We start from the raw sequence: 7,375 nt of genomic DNA, 5'->3' as shown, positions 1-7,375 counted from the left end.
TGTAACTTCAAAATCTTCAAAACGTAACATTTAAAAAAACATTTAAATAGATATTAAAGGGAGAGTTCAACAGCAGTGAAATATTTTTACTTTGAAAAGCTAAATATATATACATGAAACACTTAACAGCGACAAACAGAAACTAAACAAATTCAAGATAGCATGGTCGAAATGCTATGTCATTCTCGCACTTAGTATAAAGTTTTCAAACATTAAGACCTTGGTAGTTGTTCTAATATTTCATCTGCTGTAGAGTGAAATAGTTAGGAAATGAGATGTTTTACATAAATGTATTTTCCAGAGAATAGCAATTTAAGCAATAATTTTTTTCATTCTGATTTAAAAAAAATTCTGAAATCATATACTTCCCATTCTTATATAAGAAACTGAGTCTATAGATTCTGTTCTCTTTTTTTCTAGTTTTATTTTATTTTTATAGAGAGGTTTTGTTGAGATATAACTCACATGCCAAACATATATGTCTTTGAAAGCATATTTACAGAGTTGTGCAACCATCACCACAATCAATTTTAGAACATCTTCATTACTTCAAAAGGAAACTCCATACGCATTGGCATTCTCTCCCCAACTTTCCCCAGACCTCCAGACCTTGGTAACCACTAATCTTTTTGTTTTTATAGTTTGCCTCTTCTGGACTTTTTATATAAATAGAATCATATACGAGGTCTGACAATTAATTTTGCGAACTCATCCTAGAAAAAGTGCTACATACCTCATTGCTGAATATCACTACTGCCACCTTTGAAGTACTCCCCTTAGGAAGCTTTGCATTGACACCAGCGCCTAGTCCACTCTTCAGTGTGATTTTGGAACTCTTTTTCTGGAATTGCCATCACAGCTGTCCTCGTATTACCCTTCATGTCCTGAATGTCATTAAAATGTCTTCCTTTCAATATTTCCTTTATCTTCGGGTAAAGAAAGAAGTCACTGGGGGCCAAGATCAGGTGAGTAGGGAGGGAGTTCCAATACAGTTGTTTACTGGCTAAAAACTCCCTCACAGACAGTGCCGTGTGAGCTGGTGCATTGTTGTGACGCAAGAGCCATGAACTGTTGGTGAAAAGTTCAGGTCGTTTTTGTCTAACTTTTTCACGCAGCCTTTTCAGCACTTCCAAACTTGGTTAACTGTTTGTCCACTTGGTACAAATTCATAATGAATAATCTCTCTGATATCAAAAAAGGTCAGCAACATTGTTGCAAGTTCACATACTTAATTGTAGTTTTTTGTCACTGACTTCTTTTACTTAGTATAATGTTCTCAAGATTTCATCCATGTTGTAGCATGTATTGGCACTTCATTCTTTCTTATGGTCAAATAATATTCCATTGCATGTATTTTGTTTATCCATTCATCCCCTAACGGATATTTGGGTTGTTTCCACTTTTTGGCTATCATGAATAAGGCTGCTATGAACATTCATGTACAAGTTTTTGTGTGGGCATACGTTTTCATTTCTTTTGGGTACCTTGGAATAGAATGTTTAGGTCATATAAGATCTCCATGTTTCAGTTTTTGAAAAACTGCCAGACTGTTTTCCAAAGTTTCTGCACTGTTTTAGATTCCTACAGTGGCGCATCAGTACTTGTCTTTCTTTTTTACTGTAGTTATCCTTGTGGGTATTAAGTGGTATCTCACTGTGGTTTTGATTTGCATTTCCCTAATGACAAATGATATTGAGCATCTTTTTATGTGCTTATGGGTCATTTGTATATCTCCTGGAGAGAAGTGTAGTCACATCCTTGGCCCATCTTTAATTAGGTTATTTGTCTTTTTATTATTGAGCTATAAGAATTCTTTACATAAGTTAGTCTATTCTTGATGACTTAGAAATTTCTTACAAGCTTCAATGACTGAGGTTCACTGTGATAAGTGGAGCTCTCATGGGTTATAGACCCGTGCAGGGCTGTCTGCCCTATGCTAAAAGGCAACACGATGCTGTCAGGAGGAAGTAAAAAACAGTTGTTAAAGCCTGTACTCATATATTTATGTATATCTTTTTTCTTACTCTCTCTGCTATCACTTTTTGTTCTCACAGTTCTAAATATTTGTTATTACTCTAGGAAGAGGTCGAGGATGACTCAGCTTATCCCACAAATGAGGTGCTTGGGCTTTGAGATAGCTTTCTGCTGTGTTTTGGGCAATTACAGATGCCAGGAATCTGATTTCTGGAAGAACTAGATGGCATTTCACATAAGTAGAGATAATAAATTGAATAGGACGGGGTTAATTGGGGCAGTTTTGGAGGAGGTGAGTTTTTGGTGAAATTCCCAAGTGGGTAGTGACAATAACCTGGCAAAGAAGAAGAGATTCCTGAAGGAGGGAATTTGCAGGATGTATATGGGAAATGCATCATTGGTTCAACTGATCTTGGTAATTGTGGTAAGAAGAAATGCAGAGAGTCTCCTTGGTGAAAGGTCTAAATTCAGCCTTTGAATTCAGTGCTAGGCTGGTAATAATTGGTTCTGGTAGGTCAATCTTCCTCTGGTTTGCTGGTGTGAGGAAAAAAAAAAGAGATCACTTCTCCCTGTTCCCTCCTTACTAGCCTCCCTTCCTCTGCCGACCCCACCCTGCCCTCAGCTTGTGGCTAAACTGCCCAACTGCCAATGAAAACCCACACTTCCCAGCATGCCTTGCACCACCCAGAACCCCAGTCCCCACCATTCATTCTGCTCCCCAGCTGAAAGTGGCTGTAGCAAATCACCTTCCAGATTCAGGGCGCCCACTGCAGGGCCTCTCGCTCTCTGAAGGCCTCTCCCCTCTACCTCCCTTGAATGTGGCTGAACCTGTTACCACTTGACAGCAAACCACACTTGACAGGAACAGGAAGGAGGACGGGGCCCACTGCCCTAGGCCTCTACTAAATCAACAAGGCTGTACTCCTCCTGCAGCAGGCTGCTTCTGAGTCTTCTTCCACCCTTCTTTCCTTTTTCCCCAGGTATTAAAAGGCCCGGCCGGGCCTCTCTGGTGGCTTTATCCTTGACATGTACAGATTCAGGGGATAGGTGGATGTGAAATCAATTTGGGAGCTTTTGACCTGTGCTTTTATGGCAGTTTGCACCTTGACCCACTGCCAAGGACTCTCTGTCGCAGTTACCAACACTTCCTCCTCCCCACGCACTCCCTTGCCCCTAAGGAGATGCACCTTGTTCTACAGCTGACATACAGGCCTGCACCCCTCCCTGTCTGAGGAATCCCGTCACCACTTTTTTGCTTTAGAATAAGGAATTTTGGACTTTTACTATATAATGCCACACAAAAGAGGACAGGAAAATTAATTGCAGACATCTAAGTGAAAGAATAATATGGAACAAATCAAAATCATGTCTGTGAAAATTTAAGGACAGAGGAAAACAGTTCCAATGCATTGTTATAAATTATGTATGTAAACTTACACAAGAGCATGTGGAATCTGATCTGAACTTTATTTTAAAAACATATTACATTACATATGCACAGAAAAAGCTTGAAATGCAATGCACCATCGTGTTAACAGTGAGTTGTCTTTATACTGTAGGGTTGATTTTCTTCTTTTTAGCCTTTTCAGTGTCTATATAATACTTTTATAATGAAAAAAAATTAAAAACCAGTAACTCTTACTAAAAACAAGTTGGTATTGACACTTTCTATTGTGTGGCCTTGGGCAAAACGTGATCAATGTGAACTAATTTTCTCTTTTGTAAATTGAGACTATTACTTAACGGAGTTGGTGAGGGATAAATAATGGAATGTGTCCCGACCTGGGCAGAAGGTAACCATGATTGTGGGTCCCTTGTCTAAGTGTGCTTTCTCCTCTAGCAGGCCTGGGCTGCCCACTGTCCTATATAATAGTGCCAAGTCCCCCAGACAATGCCTGCTGTTTTACAAATGGGTCCTTGTAAACAAAGATGCCCCACAGTCCTTTCAGGCCTGTCTTTCCCTTCCCTGTCACATTGCCCCGACTTCTACCACACACAGAGGTTTTGCCGTTTTGCCAACGCTGACCCCACTTACGGACTTGATCCCATCTCTACTCTTCTCTCCCTGACCTGTTCTGCCAAGGAAAATAGACATATTTATATGGTACTTCACATTTTACAAATGATATTCACATATCAATCCTTTGCTTCATGACCTTGTTCCTTGAAAGAGCAATTGTCTCTCCCTGTGTTTATTTCTGTACCCCGCTCCTGTCACTGATTAACCAACACCTGGCAACCTGACTCTTGATCCTATACTTTACCGAAACTGCTTTTTTTTTGCCATCATTCTTTCACTCATTCTTATCGTCCACATAAACTTATAAGCACCTAGGATGTGTCAGGTTCTGTTCTAGCCACTGGGATAGAGTAGTGAATAAACACATGTCTTTCCCTTAGGAGCACACAATCTAATTGGGGAGGCAGACAATTAGCAAATAAGTACTATATAATAAGATATTGAGCAGTGACATGAATAAAAAATATTGTGAAGAAAAGGTAAAGTAAGGGAAAAGAAAGTAATGGGGGTGTGTGTGCTATTTTAGATGGTGTGGTCAGGGAAGGCCTCTTTGAGGAGGTGACATTTGAGCAGAGGCCTAAAGGAAGTTAGGGAGTGAGCTGTTTAGATATCTGGGGGATGTTGGGGAGAGCATTCTGGGCCTACGAAAGAACAAATGGCAAAAGCCCTGAGACAGAAGCCTGCTTGGCTTAAATGAGGAGGTGCCGCTTACATGAGGACTTTATGCTTTGAGTGGAGTAGATGAGGAAGAAAGTGGTAGGGAATGAAATCAGAGGGAGCAGAGAGGGGACCAGATCATGCAGGGCCTTGAGCCTATGGTAAGGACTCAAGTTTATATTTATCAGTTACGAAAAAGCTTTTCTCAATGACCAATTGGTGACTTTTCCCAAGTCTTTAACCTCTTCGACTGCTCTAGAGCAACTGACATTTTAACCTCAATTCATTTAAGAAAAACTGCTGGGCTCTAAGTGCTAGTCTGCTGGGGCTGCATACAAATGTGAACAAACCATAGTCGCTGCCTGCCAGGACTCACTGCCCCAGAGGAAAGGCAGAACTGTTCCAATGAACCATGATGCCCCTTGGGCAACAAGGGATAGAACCGTGAACAAAGTCCTAGTGGGATATAGAGAGATGCCACCATCTCTTACAATTCCTCCTCCTTGATGTGGCCTTATCTCAATTCATTGTCTTCCTTATCTCTTCAGTCTTGAACCCCACACCTAGTCCCATCTCATGAAGATCCAGTTCAGATGCCACTTCTTCCAGAAAGCTTTCCCTGAAGTCTCCCACCACTTGTGTTCTCTTCTCCCCATCACTCTCCCAGCACCTTATTCCTGATTTTCCATAATTCCCTTCCATTTTTCCCTGAACTGGACCATGGTTAGTTGTATGTGCCCCTTCCCCTGGATGTCCCACTGCCAGCCACGCCCTGGCACTGACAGGGTACTTCTTAAGCATCTTGTTGTTGCACAACACAAAGTTGTTGATTATATGTTGATTATTGTCAGTGTTTCCAGGAAAGGAAGAGGCAGTGTCCTCACAGAGATCAGTGACTGGAATTAGTGGCTGAGAGAGGCCATGGGCTCAGCGTGGGACAGCTTTGTGAACAGGGAGCAAGCGGAGCTGCCCTTAGGATTTGAGACCCCTGTGCTCTCCCAGATGGTTAGAGAAGAGGAGTGAAATATGCCAGGAAGGTCCTTCAGCCACGCCACCCTCATTTGCCCTCAGTCTTTGCGTTGAACCCTCAGCTCTTCCAGGACTGGCATCGTGAGGGGTTCCAATGTGGGTGGTGGCCTCTCCTCTTTCCGTTTTTTAATTTTGGTTCTTAAAAACTACATTCCAAATGAGGGAAATGAAACTACTAATGACTCTCCCCCAGCAGCCAGCTGACGTGGGGTAAGAGAACAATTCCCAGTTAAGGCCCGAAAGGAAATCCCCTCCCTGTCATGTGCTGAGGCCAGAGAAGCGGGGGAGGCACTAGTTCACTGCTTGGCGAGGCCCAGTTACCAAGGTGAAGAGCTGGGATGGAAGTGCTGCCCTGTCCATGGGCAGGGGCGGAGAACCCAAGCAGAATGGAAAACACCACAGGTGAGCATGAGAGGACCAAGATCTTGTAGCTGGAATGAACTACCAGTTCCACAGGTAGACCCTGCCACTCCATCGCTGGGTACAATGGACTGTGCTCTTCTCACAGACCCATCTGTAAGAAGGAAGCTGACCCTCATTTCTCCCACCGGATCCTTTGCATACTGTGTCCCCCAACTCAGATGTGTCTCCCTTCACAGTCTCTGTCCAGTAGGTCTCCCTACTCCCCAGCCCTGAAGAGAGTCTGGTTTTCATCTGAAAAAGCAGTGGGTGGGGAGACAGAAGCCATAGTTCCTTTTGGGAGACTGAGATGTCCTACTGGAGACAAAGCTTAGTTTAGGCAGGAAAAAACAAACCAACCAACAAACAAAAAATCTCAGAAGGCAATACTTAGAGAGTCGTAGACATTGTAGGTTTACTGCCTTCCTTTCTTCTTTCCTTCTCTTACCTCCTTCCCTCTTTGATACAATATTTACTGGACCCCTTTATGTGCATTGGGCAGCACACTTTTTGGAATAGCATGTGACCCCTTCCCTTAAGATGTTTACAGTGTAGCTGGGGAAATAAGACAAAAATCCTAAAAGTTAAAGCACAATACAGGAGATGTCATGATGTCAGTGGATATTGTAAACATTTGGTACCACATGTTCAGAAGAAGAGGTAGAGGCTTCTGAGAGGTGAAGGAGCCCACGCCTTGCCTTTGGGATGCAGAGGGTTGTGGTAGGCAGAGAAGACACCGTTCAACGCAAGGGAAATGTCTGACAGAGGGAGTACAAAGTGGGGAACATTTGTTCTGTGTTTAGGGAAATTGTGATCAGATAAGACTGGATGACACCCACTTGTGGACCAGGTGTTTAAGTATGGGAGGTAACACTGATGGGAGGCTGGAGGCAAGATCAGGCTGAATCAGGCATCTGGACTTTTTCCTCTAGCTGGGAATTGCCCAGCTACTTCCTTTAGCCTTGACACTAAACTTGGCTTTGTTACGGTTGAGCAGGGGGTGGGTATAAACGTCACAACACATGGAGCAGGCTCAAAGAAAGAGGCACACGGTTCCCCAGACTGTCAGCATCCCGCAAAGGGACGTGCTTGGCTGAGATGAACCATGGGTTGTGTTCCAGAGGAAGAGCCTCCTCTCCTCAGCCGTGTGCAGTGTGGTTGGGAGGGGGACCAGTGCACCCAGCCAAGGTGGAGAATCCTGAACTGTGCGGTCAGGGTTATAGCTTTGCTGGCATGAAAAATGTCCTGTTTTCGGTTGCAAATCAACATTGGTTTTGGCTGGAAAGTCTTAGGTCC

Source organism: Rhinolophus sinicus, linkage group LG01 (assembly GCF_036562045.2).
Source record: "Rhinolophus sinicus isolate RSC01 linkage group LG01, ASM3656204v1, whole genome shotgun sequence".
Classification (NCBI taxonomy): Eukaryota; Metazoa; Chordata; class Mammalia; order Chiroptera; family Rhinolophidae; genus Rhinolophus; species Rhinolophus sinicus.
This window is presented reverse-complemented; position numbering follows the sequence as displayed.